Below are 27154 nucleotides of genomic sequence, written 5' to 3'. Positions count from 1 at the left end.
GTATATGTGAGCAGATGAAGAAGAGTGTATTTTGTATATGAGCAGGTGAGCGTATTGGTATAAAAAGGTGTAAATGAGCGTTTTGTTAATTTTTGTTTGTGTTCATGGATTGTTACCCTCTCACTCCGACGATGATGCATTTTCACTGTATTCTTGCCGCCAACATACGATTTAATTAAACTTTAAAACTGAAGGGCTTAATGAAGGCTGTACCTAACCCCTCCAGTTGGAAAAGTCACTCCTAAGCTGAGTAAAATCGTCTGGAGATAAAATTTAAACTAGGAATAGTCATAATGAAGAGGGTTAATCTCTTCACCTCAATGACTTCTTAACAATTATATCTTGCTGTCTTAGGCGATTATATTTAGTTTACATAATTTCCAGAAAGGAGTAGATGGATAATTATAGACCCGGGCCTCAGTAACCTCTAGGCAACCAGAATGCAATTATAAGATGAAGAATAATGTTTGGGTGCAACGGGAAGAAAATGAAAATGACGTCCTGTGAAGTGGTGAAGCAGTGTGTGTGTGTGAGAGAGAGAGAGAGAGAGAGAGAGAGCGAGCGAGCATTAGAGTACGAAATACAATTGCATATTCAGTAAAATGAGTAGTTTTTTTTTTTTAGGTTTATTGGGATGTACAGTACCTTTGCTATTTAATTACATGCCCATGAAAATAATAATAATAATAATAATAATAATAACAGTGATTAAGTTGATAAAGGTACAGTTGCTTTCATAATAATTGCTGCACTCCAGAACGATAAATAGTGGCGCAGTGAACGATGGTTTTGCAGATCCAGTGGTGAGATCGTGAGAACCTTATTAATTTTCCAGAATATTGTATACGAGTTTCATAATTGTTCGACCAAGCTGTGGATGGCTACATTTTATTGTCCCCGCGAGAGAGAGAGAGAGAGAGAGAGAGAGAGAGAGAGAGAGAGAGAGAGAGAGAGAGAGAGAGAGAGACGGGATGGTGGGAGGTAGGATCGTAAAGTGCCACCCTTGTATGGTAGTCCGGCCCTCGCACCACTCTCTCTCTCTCTCTCTCTCTCTTTCTCTCTCTCTCTCTCGGAAATTCAGTAATACTCTTGGTGCAAAAAAATAAAAATAAATAAAGGTAAAAAGAACAAAAACAGGACATATTTCCACCAAAGAGGTAGTGATGATTCCGCCATACCCTTCCCTAGAAAAGGTGTTTCCTAAGAAGAGGTAGAATCAAGAGGTAAAATCGACAGGTGGTTCAATCGACAGGTGGTTCTTAGAGGTAAAATCGACAGGTGGTTCAATCGACAGGTGGTTCTTAGAGGTAAATTCGACAGGTGGTTCCAAGAGGCAGAATCGACAGGTGGTTCCAAGAGGTGTATGTGACGTCATCGTATTGAAGGTCTTAATATTTTTCCTCAAACTCCTTCTTTCCTACTCTCTCTCTCTCTCTCTCTCTCCGCCGGTGTGTGTGTGTGTGTGTGTGTGTGTGTGTGTGTGTGTGTGTGTGTGTGTGTGTGTGTGTGGGAGGATACTAGTGGGTGTGAGTGTGGGTGTGGATGCTTGGGGACGTGTGTGTCAGAGAGAGAGAGAGAGAGAGAGAGAGATAACCAAACAAACTCTCCCACACCTTTATACCCTCCCCCCCATCCATCTTCCATACCCCTTCCACCCCTCCCTCTTCCATACCCTCCCTCACTCCATTCCTTCCATCTTCCCCCCCCACCCTCTTTCCCCCCCTTTCCCATTTCCTTTCTCTCCCTTCTTAAGTATCCCTCATTTTTCCCCCTCCCTTCCTCCCTTTCGCATCCCCCCCCTCATTCTGCTAACATGCCCCTACCCCATCTCTGTCATATACCCATATTTCACGTCCTATCCCTCATAATGATCTCCTCCTCCTCCTCCTCCTCCTCTCCTCTCCTCTCCTCTCCTCTCTCTCTCTCTCTCTCTCTCTCTCTCTCTCTCTCTCTCTCAACGTCACCCATTCTGCGCTAATACCCACTGACTATTATGATACTCAAGGGGTATCAAATGCAGGACTAATATTTTTTTTATATGAATTGCTGCGGACTCTCTCTCTCTCTCTCTCTCTCTCTCATAATTTCTTTCAAGTGCTTTTCCTTACATGTTCCTTCCTTCAAGACGTCCATAAACGCATCCCTTAACTCCTTGTATATCTATCCCGCCTTACTCGCTACCGGTCGTGGCAGACAGACAGACAGACAGAAAAATAGATAGACAGGTAAACAGACATATCAACTGACAGACGAATCATTGGGTACAGACTTGTATCGACAGAGAGAGGGGTATTACGACGATGACGAGGAGAAGAGGGGGATATTAAACAGCAGAAAGACAGCAGGAGAGACAGACTGAGACCGACGAAGGGCCAAACTGCAGAGAAGTCTTCCAGGTGGCGTAGGTTTCTTAGCACCATTTTCTTAGCGATTTGGTTTGTATGTGTAACGATATTAACTGGTATAAAGAACTCAGAAGATGTTTTTAACCTGTAATATGCAAAGGAAAAAAAAGATGCTGTGAAGTCTTTTATGGCACTTAGAATACTGTCCAGAGAGAGAGAGAGAGAGAGAGAGAGAGAGAGATACGGAGGGATGGACAGGCGCCAGACGGACCGAAAGACGAGAGGGTTATGGCTAGTGACGTCAGCACTGGGGTCAAATGACGTAATGGAGATGAGGTCATCGGTGAAAACGAGGAGGGCTGAGGAGGAGGAGGAGAGGGGAGGAGGAGGAGGAGAAGGAAGAGGAGACGGGAGGGGTGAGGAGTGGAGAGGGAGGAAGGGTGAAAGAGAGAAGGGGAGGAACGAAGGAGAAAGAGAGAGAGAGAGATCAGTGTTGGCAGAGGGAGGAAGGGTGAAAGGGGAGGGCAGGGCAGAGGAGAGGGAGGAAGGACGAAAGACAAAATGGAGGAGAGGGAGGAAGGAGGAATGAGGGAGAGGGTAGTGTAGGTAGGTAAGCAGGCGACCACGTAGGCAGGTAGACAGGTAAGCAGGTGCATTTAGATTAGACAGGCAGGTACGGTGCATAAGCAAGGGCGGAGTTTTGAGCGGGAATTATGTCTCCCTAAATGTGGATTATCATATTAGGTTCTTAAGTTCTTATGGAATTTTTTTTATGTAGGCATACTAGTTTAATTTCACACACACACACACACACACACACACACACACACACACACACACACACACACACACACACACACACACACACACACACACACACACACACACACACACACACACACACACACACAATTAAATCCTACCCACGCCCTCATACCTTGGCGGGCTGGACATGCAGACAAAATGAGCAGACATGACAACTGGACAAACAGACTCAAACAGAGAGACACAGGGGCAGAAAAGAGGACATTAAGCAGACAAGTGGACAAGAAGAGCAGACATGACACTGGACAAGTACTGGATAAGCAGGCACAACACAGAAGCAGACAGGGGATATTTACACAGATGGACAAGATGAGCAGACATGACAACTGGACAAGGAGACAGAAGCAGAGGGATAACTAATAAACACGGGATATGAAAGTTTGTATTCCGGTGACGTCCTTTCCATCTTAGTTAAGCTACCGCAAGAGAGAGAGAGAGAGAGAGAGAGAGAGAGAGAGAGAGAGAGAGAGAGAGAGAGAGAGGATATTTAAACAGACAGGCGGACGTGTAAGGAGAGAGATGGGAGTGGATTGTTTTGGTAGCGGCTGATAAGGTTTACGAGCACACCAGTTGTTGTGTGACCTCATACACACACACACACACACACACACACACACACACACGAACGCACATGTGTTTACTCACCAGTTATCGCATAAAATCACACGTACACACCCACACCCACACATGACCTTCCTCACGCACATATATCGTACCAGTATAGACCGCAGTTGTTGAACACAGTGTCCCACGCATACACTTACCCTACCTACACGCTTATAGATCCATATGCACACATTGCAAGCATGATTCTCTCTGTCTCTCTCTCTCTCTCTGTATGTATGTATGTATGTATACCGTAACCACCACTTATTAGTAATATACTCTAATATACCCACACACATTGAGCTTTATAATGTTAAGAAAAATCGACAAATCGTTATAATAATAATAATAATAATAATAATAATAATAATAACGACAACAAAATAATGATTCAGTAGTAAAACTCGTATTCCATGTTGCATAGGAAGCTTCGTGGCACCTCTTGCATATCGATTTTTTTTTGTATATAATACGGCAACATTCTCTTTTGTATGTTATATCGATTTGATATCCACATAGTTTGCTTCCGTAATATATGAGAGTATTAAGGTGTCATGTGCAAAATGAATCGCTAAGAAACCTGTGGTACGCAGTCTTCACGTCTGACAGGAATATGACCCGAGTCTCACTTACGGGAGAAGTCAAACCCCCTTGCATTTTCATTCTCTCTTTTCACGTGCATTTTAAGGAACAGCTAAACGAACTCGGCGCGAGATGTTAATAGCTAGGTAATATTAACTTTCACAGAATCTGTCTTTCATGGAATTCTTTTTTGTCCTTTAGGATTGTAAAGCCGAGTGCTGGGCTACTTAGTACTCATGTATAAGGCTTGGTTGACGAAATCTCTCGTTCCTGAGAGGCCTTATATTCCGAAGAGAGGAAGTTCCTCTGACCCCACTGTTTACAGACCAATAGCTATCACGTCTTCTTTCTGTAAAATATTTGAAATTATAATGAGTAAGCACGTAGTTAAACATCTTGAATCCAACAACTTAATTAGTGTTAGACAGTATGATTTTCGCCACGATAGATCTACCATTGTTATACTCAATCTCCTGCCTCACACAATCCATCAATCAATTGACCAACATGGGGAAACTCATGCAGTAGCACTTGATACAGTATTTCTAAAGCTATTGACGTAGTGTGGCACCGTCCCCAGCTATCTAAACTCACTTGCTTTGAATTAACGTCTTTTGTTTCCCCGATTTCCTCATATCTCAGTGACAGAACGATAAAACTAGATGATGTATATTCAAACTTCCACTCAGTTAACGACGTCGTACCACAAGGATCGTTCTGGCTCCAACCTATTCCTAATTCATATTAATGATCTCTTATCTGTCACCCATAATTCCATCCATTCATATGCAGATGACAACACTTCACAGTTCATTCACACTTAAACATCCATTCACAAAGTTTAATATCTCTAACAACTCGGTACAGCAATCTCCATAAATCAAGACTTATCTAGGATCACTGAATGGAAACAAAATAACCTTGTTTTATTTAATGCTAGTAAAACCAAATATATACAATTTACTAATAAACAATGCCAGATTCCTATATTACCTTCAGTGCTACTAATATTCCTATCTCCAAACGTATTGTAATTCTCGGTGCTTTACTTAACAATGTCTTCAGCTGGACCTCTCATGTCAGGTCACTTGCTATAACCGCTTCAAAGAAACTTGGATTATTGTACAGAGTTTGTAGCTTCTTCACTGACGGGCAATTAGCTATAGTTTATAAGTCATTTGCGTTCTGACCTGGAATATTGCTCACCCATGTGGAATGGATGTGGAGAGGTTGCACTAAAGCAACTGGACAAAATGCAGAACAATGCTGTTGGAATTATTAATAACCCTGCTATTACAAGTAAACCACTTTCCCTACAGGTAAGAAGAAATGTTGCCTCTTGCATTATTTTACAGATAATTTTATGGCAAATGCTCAGACGAAGTTGCATTCATTGTGCCACCTCTCCGTGCCCTCCCCTGTGCTACACGGGCATCTGGTAGCGCATATGACTGGAATGTCACACAGCCGTATTGCAGAACCGCCCGTCAGAAATCTTTTATTCCCCGAACTGCATCTCTTTTGGAACTCGCTTCCCCAAAGTTGTTTCCCCCCGAACTTCCACCAACGGCTGTTCAGCTGGTACAGATTTTTTATGAATGGAAGACACCTGTAATCTGCCGTATGAATTATTTTTTTTTAATCATTTGTTTTTCCTACCTCTATTCTTTTATTTAAAGGAAAAATAAATAAACCCCATCCATTCCTTGAATGAAAACCCGTTTGGGCCTCAGGTTGCAGCGCCTCAGCCCGCTAGTCCACCAGGCGTTCATTAGGTTACCTGGTTACCTCGTAGCGTTGTAAATGGTTTCCTGGGATACAAGAAATCATTTGACATGCTTAGTGTAGACCCACCTGAAGACCACTACAACCAGTGAGTGGATGGTATGTGCCCCCATCTATAGCCAACTTTCACTGATCATAACTCGCCCAAATTTGCATACGCTGTCCTCCAGAACTCTTATATTTTTATCTTTATTGTATTTTTTGCCGTATACGTCAGCACGGAAGCGTCGTAAATGCCTTGGTCCGAATGCGTTGGCGGGAGAAAGTGTAGGGTTGGTGGAATGTGTAGTGTGTGTGTGTGTGTGTGTGTGTGTGTGTAAGGTTATCAGAGAGAGAGATAGAGAGAGAGACTGCCACCATAGGACTTCGTACAGTTTCTTCGTTCAGTAGGAACCGTGTCTTACTATTCCCTTTAGTCGGAGTGGCATGGCAGGCTTCTTAACACCCTTCTCTTTGCGATTGATTTTACATATTACGCTTTGTTATTCCCGTATGGTATATCTTTATTGTGAATAGACTGAAGGCTTCGTAACAGCCTTTTCTTTGCGATTTATTTTGCATGTTACGCCTTGATAGTTTGGTATATGTATGTTCCTGTTACCGACACACTTTTCCTCAGTAACGTACAAGAGGTTTTAAAAAAGTGTAATTTGCAGAATAAATCGATAAGCAAGAGGTGTTACGAAGCCTCCAAAGCATATCCAACTGATGACGATCCCAGTAATAGCACACTTATCCCTTTGACACATTATTTATACTGCAAATTGAACCATCCTGACACCCCCTAATGACTCACTGGCACCTGTCATTATGATGTAAGTGGGGCTAATTATATGCTTAAGTAATTTCTGTCCCTTTACGCACCAGCCGGCGATTGATAATAAACTCGGAATATAGAGTCTGTTCACTTTAACTTGGCCTAAAAGATGGATCCTAAGCCCAGGGGAATATGTCGTCTGTTCACTTTAACTTGGCCTAAAAGTGTCCTTCCTCCATCTTGAATACTGAGCTGTGTCAAGAGGTAAAGCTGGGATATGGTGCTAGTAACGAAGAAGAGCTATAAAATGGTGTAGCAGTTGTAGAGCCATAGTATTGTCTTTGTCATTGAGGTAGGGAAATGGGCTGCAAAAGGATGAAACTCTTCTTTAAGGTGGACGAAAGGTAGTTACTGAAGACTGAGCTAAAGTTACGAATTCTTTTCAGTGACGAGGGTGAAAGTGTAGAGAGGTGACGAGGATGAGAGTGTAAAGAGGTGACGAGAGGGAGAGTGTAGAGAGGTGACGAGAGACTGAGAGTGTAGAGAGGTGACGAGAGGGAGAGTGTAGAGAGCTGAACGAGAGACTGAGAGTGTAGAGAGGTGACGAGAGGGAGTGTGTAGAGAGGGTGTGTTTACTTTGCAAGCCCCCCTGCACACTCCAGGACCTGTGCCAACCCTCACCGTCGTGTGTTTAATCCCACACGTAAACACTGTACCCTCCCCTGTTTTTGTGCCTGTCTTCACGCTGAGGGCCGTATTCTTGGTGACATAAGAGACTTCGTAACACCTCTTTCTTAGTGATTTAGTGTGCAAATTACACTTTAACATTGTCTATGCTAATTATATTTTAATAAGGACATAGTGTGCATCAGCAAGACAGGAAGATTATAAAGGGTAATGTCAAGAATAAATCGCAAAGGAAGAGGGGCCACGAAGCCTGCAAAGCCACTCATAATGATCCTGTGCCTGATTCCAACCTCAGTGTTTGGTGGCCAGTTTCATGTCCGCCTGTGTGACAATTTGTTTGCGTGACAAGTGTGTGCTTATACTCGCCATACTTAGGAAACCAATAACCTTCCCTATCCCTACTTGAGCATGGATTTTTTACCCCTCCGATCCATGTCTCAAAATGTATTAAATACTGTGCCATAGAACTATCCACCCCGTATAGAAATGGTTAACGGTGATAGGGTGGTCAGTTGAAATGCGTACACTTCGAATGGGTTGTGCAACTGGAGGTGGCACCTATAATGCAGATTATTACCTCTGCTTGCATCACGAGAGCACTGGAGGTGGTGCTTCTAACTGCACAGCCTGACTATACACCGCCTCCCTCCAGTTACATGGACATGGAAATGTCTGTGGGATCCACACTCCATTTTTCATTTCCAAATTTACAGTCAGTTACTAAAGATAGCGTCATCAGTGAAGTGGTGAGGGCTGTACAGAATACTAGCACGACTCTCGACACATACTTCCTTACAGTCAAGACGCGGAAACGTATAGTGAGATTCATAAAAAAATAATGTGTCGAGGTATTTATAATGTTATCAGTAAGTCGCGATTTTCAGTACAAAATACTGTTGCCGACGAGTCGGAGATGACTTGCTGGCAACACGCGTATATATATTTGTCAGTCGATAGGGAGTCCCCTCCTGAACCGGACCGTCTCGCAGGAATATTGATAACAGAAATTAACTTCCATACGCTGACAGAGTACGAATGGGGAATGAGTGTCTGTAATGATTATTGCACCTGAATTTCGGGGTGTTGTGATGTCTTTGTGTGTTTTAGAGAATGTATATTTACGGTATGCCATCAATGGAACCGATAGAGTGCGTTCATATGCAAGCAAATAGTATCAGCACCCATTTGCGAGTAAAACTGATAATGTTCGTCACGGTTTGGATTGGAACCCTAAACTCGGTGCACATGTATTGGGAGACAAGTACGCTACCTGATTGAGCCACCGCAGCTTCCTAGCAACACCAATATCAATAATTTCATAGTGGTAACCTTACAAATCTGTAGAAATGCGAGAGATGTAATAGTATTGTTTGATTACTGCTAAATTATTTTGTTCAGCAAAGGAGTGCTATGACGTTCCAAGGGCTAATTAACTCAATAGAACAAGTATTCTTTCAGGTAATTAATTTGTCTACGGTAACCAGTTGAAAACCTTGGTGAGACCTTGCCCCACAACGAGTTTTGTATTTTTGCATAGACTATCAAATTAAAATTAAAAAAGGACTTCTTGACTTAGGTATTGTTTCCCTCCATACAGAAATCCAGCTGTTCGAGACTGCTTAGACGGCCTATAATTATCATCTTTCCATTCTGAATGCAGTGTTTTAACTGTAGACTAATACTAGAATATTGTGCTAGTCACGAAGAACTGCTGTGGCGAGAGTGTAGGGCCGTAGCATTGCTTTTTTCTGCCAGTGAGCGATGGGAGATACTGTAAGCTACAATAAGGAAGAAAATCTGGACCGAATTAATGTAAAAAGAGTATAGTTCTTTCTCCGCACGTAAACTGCAGTAGGCCAGAACAGTGAGTGGGGAGGAAATAGTGTACGTGTGTCTCTGTGTGTGTGTGGGGGAGGGAGGAGTGAAGGAGCCGGCAGTGATGTTATTCCTGCCTATTACATCATTCCGCCTCAGGCCACATTCAGACACTCCACTCCACTCCGCCCCACACCACACCACACCACACCACCACCACACCACACCACACCACACCAGACTCTCAACACCACCACGTTCATAATATTTTCGTAATGTACACACCCATGCTGATGTGAAGCTTCCTCACACACACACACACACACACACACACACACACACACACACACACACACACACACACACATTATTACTCGCGTCTGCACACACAAACATTGGACTTTAATTAAACCATGTGACTCAGATTAAACATCAATGAAGGACCTTATCTCGTCTCACTCTCTCTCTCTCTTTCTCTCTCTCTCAAGGTACAAAAGACCATAACTCACCCTAACTGTGTCTTCTGGCTGTCTCAGATTTCAACACACACACACACACACACACACACACACACACACACACACACACACACACACACACACACACACACACACACAGATAAGGAAAGAATGCCAGCTCTTTTGAAGTCTGAGAGGCCAGGGGTACTATTTGGCCCAAGCTGCTAGTGGTCTGGTATGACCTCGTTTTATTCTTGCAGGGGAGGGGTTCGTTACAGCCTTCATCATTTGCCCCTTCAGTACAGATCCTTCTTAAACATATATAACAGTCTCGTAGCAACGAGAATTAACTACAAAAATGCCATCGCAGTGAAATGGTGTAATGAGTAAATACGACTACTGCTACTACTACTACTCCTACTAATTATAATAATGATAATGTTAATAATTTTCATGGGTTATACAAGGATTTATCTTGGAAAGATAACCTCGTCAAAAATACGTCCAAAAGATTGTGTGCTCTACACCGACTGCGGCGCTTCTTTACCCCCGCACACTTGTTGACTATACAAGGGTTTTATTCGCTCCTGTGTAGAGGACAACTCTCGTGTGGGGAGGCATCCCACATACAGCTCTTCTCAACAGGGTGGAGTCAAAGGCTTATCGTCTTATTAACCATCCTCTGTTTTTGCCGCACTGTTGCAGCTTTATTTTATTTTATTTTATTTTATTTTTTTTAATCGCTGCTTCAGTGGTCGCTGCTCCTCAGAACTGTCTACTTTCATCCCTACACCACTACAGCGGGCGCGTAGCACCCGTCTGGCAGCAAACTCTCATTCCCTTTCTGTCCACCTCTCTAACAGAGTTAAACTGTTACTCCCAGTCCTTCATGTACGCAACAGGTCAGCTCTGGAACTGTCTTCCTCTGTCTGTATTTCTTAATACCCATGACCTCCAAGTCAGTAATAACGCGAGGCTTGGACTTACTGGATGACGATAGTGAAATTAAAACAAATAAATAAAATAAAATGAAAATAGAAGTCAGTGTTAAATAATACTCACCTTACTCACCATACCTTTGAGATTAACAATAGTAAGGATAGTAGAAAGGCAGTAGTAGTAATCACTCAAGTTCAATAAAAATACCTGCAGTACAGTAGTAAGGATAGTAAGAAGATAGAAGCAGTAATCATGAAAAATAAAGACAAGTGTATAGAGATTGAGGAATTGTAGTGGGAATATTTGTTAGAAGCGTAGTAAATTAACTTTGGGCAGGTAATAATAAGAATAGTTTTTATTGTGATAGGAAATAAGAATACCGGTATGTGTATTATGATCGAGGATTGTCTGCGAAAAACAGTCATAGTGAATTAACAGTAGTACTAGTATCCTTCCACCTTTACTTGGGTATTTTCGTCCTTTTGCAGCTTATTTCCTGTTGTTCAGTGGCAGGATAAGACAGTACTATGGCTGTACAACCTTTCCATAGCACATCTTCGTGACTGATACCATGTTCTAAATTCGTTAATAGCCCAACATTTAAGACAGAGACGGTAATATAGGTCCAGGATAAAGCGAACGGACTATAGTAACCACAGAAGAATGATAGCACTAGTAAAGTATATAGTCTACGAAAAAATACTCACAGTAAAGAGCTGACTGGTGTGGTGGAGAGCTGGTTGCTGCTGTCCTTCCCCTTCTGAGTCTGAAAGCGGACTGACTCTCTGGCCCTTGTGTGTTATAATAGACAACCCCGCCACCGCCATGTGTGTGTGTGTGTGTGTGTGTGCTTTGTCTTGCTGTATATATGTTTTGCTTATTTACATGTACATTATTTTTAGGCACAAATAACCCAAATGCAAGGGCTGGAACTTGCCTGCTTTTAAAATTATCTATTGTAGTTAAGGTAGTATATAGATGTCGCTAGTTACTGTGTTGTATTTATTTTTTTCCCACATGTTTGTCGTACCTTCGGGAATTTTCTCTCCGTGACGAAACAGAGGTAGATTCATCCTCTAAGAATGGAGGAGGAGGAGGGGGAGGCAGAGGAGACAAAGTGAGGTAATGGTTCCAAGTTAAGACTGACGATACATGGGTTTTCAGAGATCTGTTTGGCTGGGAGGAGTACCCTAATGAGGGGATGACGGTAAGGGATGCAGTTAGAGTTTACTGTACAGATGGCAAGGGACTTCTTCACGTGGTGGCAGTGATACAGTCAGACGGCTCCTTTGTCCGGTTATAAAAGCACCCATTAGCTCCCTCCTTATATTGTGCCTTCGTTTCACATTACCATAAATTGTCCAGATACAACAGTTATACCTAACGTCCTTTCCACATTTGTACGTCGCCAGCTTGGGAAAAGGTAAATTCTGGGTATTGCTCTCCCGAGAAAAAGGTCCGCTTCAGCAGTGTACTTCACTCCTTGAATCCGGTGACGAGTTTTGAGGTTTATGCTTGCTAACTTCATTTATTCAGCTGCGGAGAGACTTGGAACTTTAGGAGTTGGATTTTAACCCTCATTAACATCTTCCCTGCTCGAGTGGAATGAAATAGTTGAGTGGTAGAAAGAGTGAAATATGAAGTACGTCATTGGAATGCGGTGCATAATATGAGTCGATACAGGTATAGCAGAAATTGTTTATTTTTGTATCCTGAGTAAAAAAAAAAAAATAAATAAATAAGTAGATTATTGTGACGAAAGGCTTTAATACAATAGTCTCTTTTCTCCTCTAACACTTCCCTCAAAAATTTCCACGTTGGTTTTCCTATACTGCATTGTACTCTGTCACTTTTTTCCTGCTGGTTTCGGGTGGAGGGTTTCTTTGGCGGGATGAGCTTCTTTGCTATCCTTTTCTTGTTCTAGTAGTTTAGTCACTTTTAGGAGCTGCCTACCATGGGCCAACAGGCCTACTGCAGTTATCCTCTCTTGTTATGTTATTAGGATATATTTCGTGTATTAACCCTTTCAGTCTTGTGACGAGTTTTTTCCTTTTAATTCATGCCATCTCCGGATGGTTTTATTTAAAGAGCAGACCCCGCCAATTTCGGAAGTCTCTCCGAAGCCAAGCAACTATTGTCAGGAGAGAGAGAGAGGGGGGGGGGGGGCAAATGCTCGGACGAAGTTGCATTCATCGTGCCACCTCTCCATGCCTTTCCCCGCACTACACGTGCATCTGGTAGCGCCCAGACTGTCACTCTGCTATATTTCAGAACTTCTGTCTGTCAGAATTCAATTATTTCCCGAACCGCATCTCTTTGGAACTCGCATCCCCAGAATGGTTTCCCCCCAAACTTCGGCCTATGACTGTTTAAGTCCAACTGTTACAGATTTTTGTATGAATGGAGGACATCTGTAATTAGGTGTATAGATTATTTTTTATTGTTTTGTTTTTCCTTCCTCTGTTCTTTTATTGTAAAAAAAAAAAAAAAATGCAACCGTCCGTTGTAAACTGGAATAAAGTAGGAAGTTGTTCATTTCTGGCAAACGCATTTATCGTTTTGTTGCTGTTTTGTTGTATTCGCCGTTCTGATGTTGCCTCATTTGAACTTAAACTGCAGGCTGAAGGTGCCCTTTTTGCAGTCGATAAGTTGAGGAACCTTCTCCGCCAGGTTATATCAATACCCCCATGTGAAGGCATCCCTCTACAGTTTTTATTTTATTTACTTAATTATTTTGCCTTCGTTTCTCTTGAACTCGCAAAATCGTCTGACGTTAGCCGAAATGAAATGCAATATAGGTAACGCAGTTACAATTTTCAATTCAATGACGCCTATAGTAGTTGGCTCTTGCTGTCTCCAAACGATGTTATTCATCTTAGGAATGACCTCTAGTATTAACACTTGCGGATCTGGGTCCAACCTGAGTGTCCAACCCGCCTTTTGGATGCGGATCCGCGTCCAAACAAATACACACCATAAATTGGAATTGCGTCTAGCGTCTTGAAATTTGGTCTGATATTAGCAGTTCGGTGATACTATTTTCATTCATGGAAAAATTCGATAACGACCAAAAAACGCTCAGAAATGAAAGTGGTATAAACATACTTATGCACTTTCAAATTATATATACTCGTCATAACTATTTTTCCATGTGCAATATCGCTTTCTTTTTTCTTTCATCTTATTCTACAAAGTCTCAGCTTTCTAACGGTATAAAAGTAAATCCGCTAGAAAAGAAAATGATTGAAAAAAAAAAAAAAACTCAAGTGCGGGGATTTTCAGTTGGCAAGGTTGGAACGAGGGGGAGGGGGGAGGGGAGGGTCAGACGGCAACAGTGTTAAGGAGTGTATCTGACCACTTCACTTCTTTAAAATGTCACCCAAACTTAATTTCGTGTGGAGATTGAAAACCTAAAGAATCTCATCGGAGTGAAAGGGTTAACTCAGTACGATACGATTGCATTTTTCGTAATATACTTTCATTATAGAAAATAAATTAAACTTAGGAATGATATACGATACTGAAGGAGTTAATGAAGGCTGTATCTAACCCTTCCTGCTCGAATATTTTCTCTTACGTAGAATAAAACCGTTTAGATATAGGAAGGCACCGTAAAAAGACGTCATCGATGTGAACGGGTTAAATGGTTATGGCGGTTGGAGTGACGTCATGGAGGAGAGGATGACGTCACTCCCTCAATGACGTCACTCCGCCATGACGTCACCCTCCAGACCCATAACTCCCCTTCTCTCAGGTAAAAAACTGCCCTAATGCAACGCCCAACGAGGCTATTCAGTTGGCCACCTTGACACGCCCGCCATATATAGTCGTACAAGGGCCCCGGAAACCATGTGGAGGATTTCTGAAAGTTGGTGAGTGTGGGCGCTAACCATCCACTCACTCGATGTAGGCTGTCTTCTGGTGAGTTTACGAGTACACCTAATGACAATTCTCTCTCTCTCTCTCTCTCTCTCTCTCTCTCTCTCTCTCTCTCTCTCTCTCTCTCTCTCTCTCTCTCCAAGGAAACCATTTATTACATTGGGCACTAACCACGTAACCAAGTGGGCGCCAGGGTTTCTTGTGGGTTTAGGCACTCCAACCCGATATGGCCAGAAAGGGTTTACTTCCAAGGGGTGGTTGAAGTCTATCGCTCATATGATACTTTTCAGGGACGAGCGACCGGTCACCCTCGCCTCAAATATCGGGACTAAATAAAGTTGCCCTGAATCCCTACGGTAGATAGATAGATATAAGGTAGATAGACTGAAAGATAGTGTAGATTGATAGATTAAAAGATAGATAGATGGAAGGTACGGTTTGATGGACAGAAGGTTCGTGTTTCGTACCGTAATTTTCCGACATCGATCTTATAATTCTCGTCGACGAAGGAAGCTTCTTAGCACTTCTTCCTTAGCGATTTATTTTGCGTACCACACCTTTTTATTGTATGTTACTCGTAAGTGTAGATAGATAGATAGAGAGATACGTAAATAGACAAACATGCAAATATAGAGATCTGTAGATAGCTAGACGTAGGTAGGTAGGTAGGTAAGGTAGGTAGGTAGGTAGGTAGAGAGAGAGAGAGAGAGAGAGAGAGAGAGAGAGAGAGAGAGACTAAATGGATAAGCAACGTACGAGGGAATAAACATACCATTTTCATAAATAAACCGGCAAGGAAGAGATGCTAGGAAGCTTTCTCAATCCACGAGACGGGATCACTGACAGACGAGATGGCAGACTGATTCGTGCATAATATACCAACATCACTTTGCAAATTATAGCACGATGATAGGCAGGCTGGCAGGGTGGTTTGTTAGCTGTTGAAATTGTTAGGTTATTTAGGCTTTATTTATGAGCTTTACCAATTCTGTCGTGATGCCATGATACGGGATGCTTAATTGATGGCTGTATCAGAGGGAGAGCTGGTTGCAGGCTTTATACAGATTGTCACTTCCTGATTATTGTTATTATTATTATTATTATTATTATTTAGCTCATCTTTGCCACCTACAGACGATTTTCATGACTTCAGAGAAATAATTTGCTTTGACGAGGTTAAAAAGTCTCACTAAATCCCTTCACAACCTCACTTCTTTCCCTAAGCTGAAGGAAATCGTCTGGTGGTAGCAAGAATAGTAAAATGTCACTGGGTGGAAGGGGTTACGCTGGCGACTGTGATAAGATTATTTCCATTTTATTGCTTGAGCCAGACGATTTTATTCAGCCAGGATAGACGTCTGGCAGCGATGAGGTTAAATCTGCATCTGAGAGAGAGAGAGAGAGAGAGAGAGAGAGAGAGAGAGAGAGTTGAAGGGGTGTTGAAATATCCTTCCTATTATTATTATTATTATTATTATTATTATTTTTTTTTTTTGGGGGGGGGATTTCGTCGTTTTTCTGCCTATTTTCCTTACCTCGGGGGCTTAATAAGAACATACTACGGCTCTACATCCTTTCCATGGAACTTCTTCGTGACTAGGACCGTATTGTTACGTTAATCTCTTCCATTGCACTTCTTCGTGACTAGGACCATATTCTGGTGTTAATCTCTTGTTACATTTCAGCATTTGGGATGGAAAGATGTCACTTTTAGGCCAGGTTAAAGTGAAAAGAGTAGTAACCAAGGAGACTCGTTCCTCCATCAAATTTTATGCACCCACAAGTATTCAGGTTCCACTATTGACCCAGTTCCATCAAGTGATTAAAAAAATTGTCGAAAGAAATAATTTACTTGTTATTTTAGTCCACTTAAAAGCTGTGCCTCACCTGCTTTCTCTCCTTATTGCATCGCGCCATGTTTGTCTCGCCTCTCTCTCTCTCTCTCTCTCTCTCTCTCTCTCTCTCTCTCTCTCTATCTCTCAGTTGGACGTTGCGAAATAATTTTTTTATTGTTTGTTTTCTCATTATTATTATTATTATTATTATTATTATTATTATTACTGTATTATTAGTTGTAGTAGTAGTAGTAATATTTTACTATCGGATACGTTTATGTGAAGCTACAGAATGTGGTGAAAGTGTTTTAGCATATCAGATAGAGCCAGGATTCCGTGGGCGTTAATGATGAGTGAATGGAAGCGTGGCCCATCGGGATTGGGCAAACTTGGGCTGTCTGGACGTTGCTGCTCTTCACCTTGCCGTAGGGTGGGAAAGGAGGTCCGGATGATGATGATGATGATGATGATGATGATGATGATTATTATTATTGTTAGTGCATTTGTTATTATGACAGTAGAGCTCTGAAGCCAAGCACTAATCGGTATGCCGTAATTATCAGTCAGCCCACGTGTACGAAGCTATGGACACATTGCCACAGTGAGGGACAAAAGTTGGCATTATGTTCCCCTGCATCTACTTGACACTTTTGGCCTGTCCGTCACTTTCCTCCCTGACGCATCATGTCAATCATTTGTGGCCAGGGAAACATGCCAAACGTCTCTCACCTTAGGAATATTAACCAGCAGAGGAGAGACACTGGTAGAAGAGGTGAAATATTTGGTGAACTCTTGACCCCCACTGTACGCAGCTATCTCAGAAATTATCTCATGGTACAGGCGATTAAGAGAGAGAGTCATTGAACAGGTGATCGATGTTTTCATAATGGATCTTGTTGCTGTGTGTGTGTGTGTGTAATTCACCGGGTCGGTCAGGATCACTTGATGGTCGTGATCGTCAGCATTTTACCCTCGCGGAAGGTAGCTGAGAGCTCATATAGTCCGATCTAAGGGCAAGGCTGTGACCTTCACACACTCACACACCCGTCCCCTTGCTCGAGAGGGAAAGTAACCACCCAGTTCGTCAGTGAAACTTTTCGCAACCGGAGCGAGGCGCGAACTCCCGTCTACCAGATGGCAAGCGAGAGCGTTACCACTGCACCAGCGAGCGGTGTGTGTGTGTGTGTGTTTATGTGTCCGCCCACCTTAACCTCAGTTTGTCCTTCGCTAGTGTTAGAAATCATATATCTCGCTCTATTAGGTCAAGAAACCCCGACACTCCCAGCAATTTAAATTAAACAGACAGCGGTGCCGAATTGTGAAACTTTCCCGTATTCTCCTGGGTTTAGTTGGCGCCAGAGTATGTTTTTTTTCCTCTTCTTTTTAACTTTTTCATCTGACGGAACTGGTTTACTTCCACGCCTTGAATACTATCACGTGGTTGAGTGAATTCGATGAGTCTTAGTTATGGTTTACAAATGAGTCTCCTTGGTTACTGTTGTTGTTTGAGTTAGGAATGAGTCTCCTTGGTTGCTGTTGTTTCTGAGTTAGGAATGAGTTTCCTTGGTTACTGTTGACGTTTATGAGTTAGGAATGAGTCTTCTTGGTCACTATTGTCGTTTATGGGTTAGGAATGAGTCTCCTTGGTTACTATTGTTTATGAGTTAGGAATGAGTCTCCTTGGTTACTGTTGTCGTTTATGAGTTAGGAATGAGTCTCCTTGGCTACCATTATCGGTAGTACGCATAGAATTAACAAACTCGTATTCTCGTCGGGTAAGGAAGCTCCCTAACGCCTCTTCCCTAGTGATTTATTTTTGGATACGGCTGGTTATTGTTCTTGTCCACGTTATTTGTGCCGAGTATGGCGATATTGGATGATTTATATAATAATAGGGGAGTTAGGGGTAATAAACAAAATAATTCACTTAGGAAAAGGTGTTAGGGAGCTTCCTTAGCCACGAGAATACCGGTCCTAGGTTTCTGCAGCTCAAATCGACCTGCGTTTGTTGGAATAAATTACTAGAGTTACCCTCAGCATGAGAGGGTCATTTGTACCAGTATTCTCTCTCTCTCTCTCTCTCTCTCTCTCTTTCTCTCCTCTCCAACCAGAAAAAGTGTTAATGGATTTTTTTTTTTTCCCCCTCTTTTCCCCCCCACCGTCTTGTTATTGTGGAATTATGTACAGGTGGAAGGAAATCGGGTGAATGGTGGAGGCGTGGGTAGCTGAAGGTTAGAGAGAGTTACAAGGAGTTTTAAGGGCAAGTAGTACTCCAAAAGGTCTTACGATCCGTTTCGAGGAGGTACCATGTAAGATGTTGGCAGGTACACACGGCAACTCTACTAGTGGTGGAAGGATTCAGTAAAGACGAAAGCTCTCCCCTCAATCTTTACCATCCATAGCACGAACAAGGAAGAGCATGTATACCTAACCCGCGAGAAGGGGTGGGGGATTGGAAATTTCACAGGAGAGTAAGGTCTAGCAAAAATTTATATTACCTACCTTTAAACTGCTTCATCTACGAATTGTCAACAAAATCAGCTGTTATCCGATTCTGTGTATTGCAGGTCTTGTGTATGGGGAAATTTCCTCTTTTATCGTGGTGGAAATGCTTTAAGTTTCCAACACTGATTCCTTGTTGTATTTGTTTTTATAAGTGCTGGTAACTGGTGCTTTCACGTTGCACGATTTTAAAACCATCAGTTTCCTATCCGATCAAACGTTTAAGTCTCTAGCTAAAAGGGTCACAGTACCTGCAGCCCTCTCTTTTGTCCCATGTGATCAGCTAAATAGCCCACTCGTGTACTCTCAAGTCTGGCGATATTCTTCAAGCTTGGCGAACAGAGAGAGAGAGAGAATGTTTATGTGTAGGTGGCGTGTGATGGTTTTGTGTGTGTTTTAGAAGGTTATCTCCGCCATTCACACCCACTTTTCCTTTTTAAATGATCCCTTTATTTTCTTATTTCCTCGTTCTCCATTCGTCTAAACCAGTGATTCACGACCTTTACACCTTGAAGGAATCCCTGAAACAATTTGTCATATCCCAGGGAACCCTTACCTACAGCGTGTTTACATACATACATATATATATATATATATATATATATATATATATATATATATATATATATACACCGGTACTGTATATAAAAAAAGGGTGAAGGAATTTCTACCGGCTTTTTGTTAAGTGAAAGTAGGAAGGAGGGAGGAATAAGGGGGGAAGGGACTTGGAGGGAGAGGAGGAATAAGAGGGGAAGGGAGTTGGAGGGAGGAGAGGAATAAGGGGGGGAAATGAGTTGGAGGGAGGAACAGAAGGGGGGAAAGGATGATGGAAGGAAAGAGGTGGGGGATGGTGAGGAGGAGGGGTAGGTGGGGAAGAGGGAGGAGAATAGAGGAAAAGAGTTGGGGGACGGAGAGGAGGAAAAGAGAAGGAAGTGGGGGAGGAAGAGGAGTAGGGAAGTGAGGGAAGGTGAGGAGGGGGTTGGAGAGGGTTATCGACTTCCATTGTACCGAGTTTCAAATTGAAATAATCTTTTGCACGTTCGATCAGCTAGTCAGGTCAGGTGCGGGTAAGGGGATGGGTCTGTTATGATGTGGCAGGGGTAAACCAGTTCTGCTGTCGGGCCCTGCTGCGGATGTCACTGATTGCATTGCGCAGTTGACCCTTGTGCGGTGTGGTGCGGTGAGGATCTGTCCGTTCTCCCCTTTGGGACTAAGATGTGAATGAATGTGTTTGAATGGATGAGTAAATGGAGAGTGTGTCGTCCTGTCTCGGCTACCTCCCTTTCCTTGGGGGAAGCAGCCTAGGTATATAGATAGATAGACGTTCATATGCACACAATCATTATTCATAAATACGTATTCATAAATCGCAAATGGGAAATGGTAGTCATTACCCAAGTGGAGGCTGCTATGTATATATATATATATATATATATATATATAAAGGATTGGAGTTGAAGGGCCGAAGAAGAGGGATGGAGAAGCTAGAGGGAATGGCTAGTGGGAGGGAGGGAGGGGGGGGAGCTTGAGGGAATGGCAAAGAGAGGGAGGGAGGGGGGAGCTCGAGGGTATAGCTGGAGGGAGGGAAGGGGGAACTGAAGGTGTCATTACTGGGGGTAAATTTATAGAGCAGTGGAAAAATATGCACACCGGTACCGAAACATCTCGTACATAAATCCATATATATTCATATGAATACACGTGAAAAATACCAAAACTGCATAATGGAGGCGAAGGGCCGAGGAAGAGGGAGGGGGAGAACTGGAGGGAATTGCTTGAGGGGGGGACCTGGGGGTTGGGAGGGGGGGGATATCGCCTCAGTTAGAGTTGGTCGGTGCAGGTGGGAGGGCTACGTCTGCTTTTGGTAAGCATAATTTTGTTTTGCCCCTTTAATTTTCATTATACTGTATTAGTTTGATTTCCCGGGATTATGTTAAGCTTTAAGACTATTGACTTGGCGTGAGGTTAGAGTATAGTCTGCTAAACTGGTTTTTGTCAAATATATATTGTATCTGGCATTGTTTCGCAAGGCATTTGTCCCGTTTGGAAGTTTGTACATCATTTTTCTATTGCAGGATTATTTCCCGTGCCTCATAGATAGGATAAGATAGTAGTATGGCACTCCATACTTTCCATGGCACTTCATGACTAACAGCATGTGTAATGGTAATTCAGTGTTACAGGCTAGCTCTTCATTCAAGATGGCGGTGGTAGCAGCATCAGAGTTGAAGAGTAGATTATTAAAATTATGCTTTTAGTTTGGTTGTATATTTCTCGCCAGATTTTTATTTAGGACAGTTTGGTGATAAAAGCTTTCCTATATGATTTTTAATTGCATAAAGTGGTGTGGTAGAAAACATAGTGGACTGCAGGCTGATGTTGCTCTTCTCCTGCAGTCCACCATCCTATCTCTCTGTCTACAGTATATATTACCAGACGCCTTAATCCCATAAGGGTTGTCCACAAGCAAATCACCTCCATGTTGCCCTGTCCCCCGCCATTTCACTGCCCTGGTCCCAGCTCACACCCCTCTCATATACCTCTCCACTCCATTCCTCCATCTCATCCTTGGCCTCCCCCTCTGTCTCCTCCCTCCACCTCACTCACATACATTATCTTCATTAGCCTCTCACTCTCCATCCTCTCCACCATCCTCCTTATTCGAAATTGTGGGTTGAGGGAGGTTGTATATTAGTGTCACCAGGTGAAGGCATCCCTCTTTAGCGTCAGTTCTTTTTTTATTTTAATATACACAGTGGATTTATACAAACCAAGGATGAACGTATTTTTTTCCATCATCCTCCATGCAGAGATAGGGAAGGTGTTGAGAGATGTTGAAATACCTGGGCAGCTCCACCACTCACACATCAGTGCCACCACATGAAGGCACCTTAGGCTAAGTAAAGGAAGTCTAAGTATTGGACCTTATGTTGTATATGTGTTGGTCAGGAAATTATATTCATCTTGGACATGTGTTAGGAGTGTAATGCTGGATGGTAGTGAGACATGGGCAGTAAAGGAAGAGGATATTCATTGGCTCAGACATACAGAGGACAGTGATTAGATGGATGTGTTGTGTGTTCTTGAATGCTACGCCTGGGAGGGCTAGGTTTACAATGGAAGAGTTGAGAGTAGGAAGGGACTTGAATGTACTTTTGATTTCACTTCTGTAACCCAGGAACACACTTACACCTGTGAGTGGTAACCTTTTTTGTGAGGTGAACCATTTTATGAGGTGAAGTGGAGCCAACTATGGTGCCCCTGTTAACTGAGTGGAGAGATGTAAATGGGTCATTCCATCGTGAGAAACGTTATATTCAGAGATAAGTTACTGATCCACTCTCACTTGTATTATGTAGGCAATATAAATAAATGCTGTTTGCAAGGTATACTACCAACACCTCACAATACATTATGCCATGGTCAGATTATTCATATGTTTTTATTCTGATTTTATTTAAATTTTTAAAAGTGGCGTGAGAAACGTTACCGTGATGGTACCCCACCTTTTACTTTGCGTGAGTTTTCAATAACTCTGTGATTTTACTGGTTAGGTCAAGAAGTGCTTTATATCAGTCATATGTCAGTGTATGAGGATCATAATCATAGCCAGCAAATTCTATTTCCCTTAAGAATTTTGCTGCTGTTAAGGAAAATGTGACCGTGAGACACGTAACAGGAAAAGTGAGAAACGTTACTTGTGCGATTTATATTTCTCATATAATTACAAAATCATATTTTATGAAGGTTACAGTAATTGTATCACAAAACAATGTAAGTCATGTATTAATGTGAAACACGATAAATTAACCAAAACATGATTCTTGTAAACCAGGGTTGGGGGTGATGCAGCGGAAAAGAACAATGTAATTTTGAATATTATGAACAGAAATTACGTTATAACATGTAGGTAACCCTACAGCCAGTAAGAGATGTGAAAGTTACATGATAAGCTTACCTGTATATCACAACAGCGATATAAACAAGACAAAGATCAACTACTTGCTCAGCGAAGATGGAAAATTCATCCTTTTAGACTAATTAATTGAGGAAGGAAAGTTCACCCCTTTGAATGTGCATGTCATTCTTGACACATGAGGAGTTGGCAATACCTGCACAACCATATCCTCTGAGATCTCGTCTCTGTCCAGGTTGTCAGGAAAATGAAACTGATTATCACCCATTTTGTCAGTGCCTCTCTTTCTTAAATAATTAACTTCAAACATGCCTGGCTCCGGAACTGATTCTACCAATGAAACATAATGCTTCGACAGCTTCTTGGTAGTGTAATGAACTAGTACATAGTTACCTGGGGATGGTTTTTGTGTTGCCTCAGTATCAGTAGTACTCTGTGGCTCAGGCTGGGACATGAATGACTCTGACATTTCTGCAAGAGATGGTGTACCTTCCCTATCACTGCTAGTACTGGAGTCAGATTGTGGGTCATAGCCAGTCTCCTGAAGTTAGCACTGCTTAAAAGGTGATTGGTCTGCAGTCAAATGATACAGTGCTACTTTACAGTGGCCAAGAGGTTTTACTGACCTGCACTGCTGAATGGATTTTGCTGCCTTACAGTTTTTCCAGATCTGTACATATCTTGACTTCTCAGTGTTTATATGTTCAGTAGACACATACATTAGTTCAGTTTTATCTGTTATTTGTTCAGCCTCCTCATAAAATTCTACAGCAGACCATACTGTACAGCGACCTTGCAAAACTCACTTGTAGACATTCCGTTTTAGTAAAGCCCCAATCCTATCATGAGGGCCCTTGCCATGATAACTTTCTTGAAAGTTCCATTTAGCAGTTCAGTTGTGGATGGCTTTGTAAGAGGTTAGAGCTGCCATAGAATACCTATTCTTGAAGTGGGCTGCTGCCCCATCAGTCCACAATGATACATGTGTAAAATGAATACCAGCAGAATTCAAATAATCAGCTGGAGTCATTGGAGACATGATGGTAAAGCACACTCACCAGGTACCAGGCAAAATCAATTTACACTTTGGAAAGAATAAAAACTTAAAGATAACATACTAAATTACAAACACAGGGGTTTTATCATTGGACTTCAGTGCAGGTACTTTGATTTTTTGTTCAAAGGTGTGCGTGAGAAACTTTACATCATTTTCTGGTAACGTTCCTCACAGTGGGCATGTAACGTGTGTGACAGACCATATGGCTTACCAGGGTTTATTTCAAAGTATCCCAGCGTTACATTATTAAGGCCTTGGGATGCCTGTTTATAATATAAAGTTATGTTGATATTCTCCAGTTTGTTAGTTGTGTATGGGAAAAATGGAGAAAAAACATGAGACACGTTACTCCTGAAATACTTCCATTTAAAGGTCATGCTACATTCTGACCACAACATACAGTATATGTAGACAACTGTAGTGTCAATCACAACTCAAATAGACACATTTTCAGTAAAACACAGTGTCAGCATTCCAAACAATAACATACTCTGGTCAATGATGTTATGAAAGTTGCTATATTCAGCACTGGTTTTTCTTTGGTGATATAACGTGACAGTTTTTTATGCAGCTCCCCAAGTTGACAGTTTAGGCTCTCTTTCTCTTCAAATTCATAAAATTCAATGATTAAGCTTTAAAATGATGTATAATTTATATAATTTTAAGCAATTCTGATTTTGACACAAAAGGTTGACATCTTCATGGAATTACCCAAATGTGACATCCATCCAGGAACTAAACTTTTACACTATTCCCCGCTGTCAGCCGCAAGGGAATACAGACTCAGTGCATGGGAAGGGCAGTTGCTTCCCTGCAGTTGATGGGTCTGCTCATCTAGACAGACAAGGGTTGATCAACAGCAACAACCCCTGGAGTGTGATATAGGCAGATTTCTGTAATTCTTTGTATTGGAAGGCAGATTAATTCAGCATATGGTGACATTTTTTTTTTGTCTCTTCAACATGTAAACTGTAGCCAGCGTATACTGTATGTGGACTGCAGACTGGGGGTACTGCAGTTTTATTATTATTATTATTATTATTGACTCTCGGATACGTTTATGTGAAGCTACAGAACGTGGTCAATGTTTTTGGCGTATCATACAGAGCCAGGATTCTGGGGGCTTGAATGCTGAGCGAATGGAAGCGTGGCCCATTGGATTGGGCAAATTTGGGCTGTCTGGACATTGCTACTCGTCACCCTGCCCGGATGATGATTATGATTATCATTATAGCAAGGAGGAATACTTGGCTGCCAAGCATAGGGCAAGAAGAGAGGTATACAGGGCGAAGTCTGAGTCACCGAGACTTTTGTTTGATAACCTATATAGTGTGGAAAGGAAAAATATGATATTTAAGGTGATGAAGTGATGAGATGAAGAGGGATAATCGGGATATTATAGGTGAGCAGTGTGTGAAGAATGATGAAGGAAGGGTAGTGGTGAACAGTGGGGATATTAAAGGTGCATGGAGAGAGCATTATAACCGGTTGTTGAATGAGGAGTTTGACTGGGACAGGGAAGGTTTGGAGCCAGCAGATCCAGTGTTTGGCCCTTGGCCTTTGATTGATGCTGCTACTGTGAGTGAGGCATAGGCAGGATGAAGGTGGGTAAGGCAGCAGGTGTGTCTGGGTTGACTGCTGAAATGTTGAAGGCCTCAGGAGATATAGGGGTGCGGTTAGTCACTGACCTGACAAATATGATTATTTATGAGTGAATGCCACTCAGGGATAAGTGAGGCTGGTCACTCTCATCTTCAATGTCGAGACCAACTGCCTAGCCCCGGGCTCCTACGCTCCTCATGGGGCAATGTAGGATTAGATGATGGATGGATGGTGTTGTCCCAGATGATTGGCTGAAGAGTGTAATTGTAAATGTGTATAAAGGGAAGAGTGATGACCTGGAAATAGGAAATTATAGAGGTATAAAGCTTTTAGATCAGATAATGAAGGTAATGGAGAGAGTCTTAGAAGGTATGATTAGAGAGAGTGAATGTTGATGAGATGCATTTTGGGTTTATGCCAGGTAGGGGGACCACTGATGCCATATTCATTGTTAACAGCTTCAGGAAAAATATATTGGTAAGAAAAGGGATCTGTATTTTGTTTTTGTTGATTTGGAAAAGGCCTTTGACAGAGTCCCTAGAGAGGTGGTGAAGTGGGCAATGAGAAGGCTTGACTAGGAGGAGTGGCTGGTTAGGGTGGTTATGGCTATGTATGTGGGTGCACGCACCCAGGTAGCACCCAGGTAAGAGTGAATGGAGATTTGAGTGATGAGTTTTCCGTGAACGTTGGTGTGCATCAGGGGTCAGTTTTGAGTCCTATGTTGTTTATCAGGGTACTTGAAGCCCTCTCACATGACTTCAAAAGCAGATTCCTGTGGGAGATGTTGCATGCCAATGATTTGGTGTTGATTGCAGAGAATGAAAGGGGAGCGGAGGAAAGATTTAGGAAGTGGAGGGATGGTATGGGGCACAAGGGCTTAAGGGTAACTGCAGATAAAACAAAAGTGATGATATCTAGGGTTGGTGGCGGTACTGTCAAAGACGAGGGAGAGTGGCCATGTGCAGTTTGACACGAGGGCGTGGGAAGTAATTTCATCTTGTGCAGTGTTTGTGATAAATGGGGGTGCAAGAGATGTGGTGCTGTCAGAGGTATACTGTGAGATACTGCTGATTTTATGTGTACGGCGTGTCGGGGAGAGCAGATGGAGATTGTTAGGCGTGAAAGGATTGATCTTGCTGGTGAATCTTTTGAGTGTGTGGAAGAGTTTTGTTATTTGGGAAACATGTTGTGTGCTGGAGGTGGGGCTGGAGCTAGTTCTGTGGCTAGGGTGAGAAGTGGTTGGAAGAAGTTGAGGGAGTTCTTGCCTCTTATGACTTTGAGAGGACTCTCCCTACGTGCTAAGAGGTCTTTGTATGCAGCATGTGTTAGGAGTGTCATGCTGTATGGTAATGAGACCAGAGCAGTAAAGGAGGAGGATATTCGCAGGCTTACACGTACAGAAATGATAGTGATTAGATGGATGTGTAGTGCGTCCCTGTGTGCAAGGTCTGAGGGGGCTGGGTTTACGATGGAAGAGTTGAGAGGCAGGATGGGACTGTAATGTTTTGGTGTTGTGATGAGCAGAGGTAAATTTAGATGGTTTGGGCATGTGGAGAGGATGGAG

At 42.4% G+C, this 27154-nt stretch overlaps 1 protein-coding gene across 2 annotated transcripts in view; it reads right to left on the bottom strand.

Moving 5' to 3' along the window:
* The window catches only part of LOC145408511 (protein lethal(2)essential for life-like), a 47677-nt gene extending 36017 nt beyond the window's left edge, over window positions 1–11660 (bottom strand). For both annotated transcript variants that reach the window (XM_080279245.1, XM_080279248.1), the window contains exon 1: window positions 11507–11660. The gene's annotated coding sequence lies outside the window, so the exon portion shown is untranslated. The remainder of the gene's footprint in view (window positions 1–11506) is intronic.
* Window positions 11661–27154: the final 15494 nt, after the last annotated feature.

Source organism: Coenobita brevimanus, chromosome 8 (assembly GCF_032717465.1).
Source record: "Coenobita brevimanus isolate Jiangsu-jjx chromosome 8, ASM3271746v2, whole genome shotgun sequence".
Classification (NCBI taxonomy): domain Eukaryota; kingdom Metazoa; phylum Arthropoda; class Malacostraca; order Decapoda; family Coenobitidae; genus Coenobita; species Coenobita brevimanus.
This window is presented reverse-complemented; position numbering and strand designations above follow the sequence as displayed.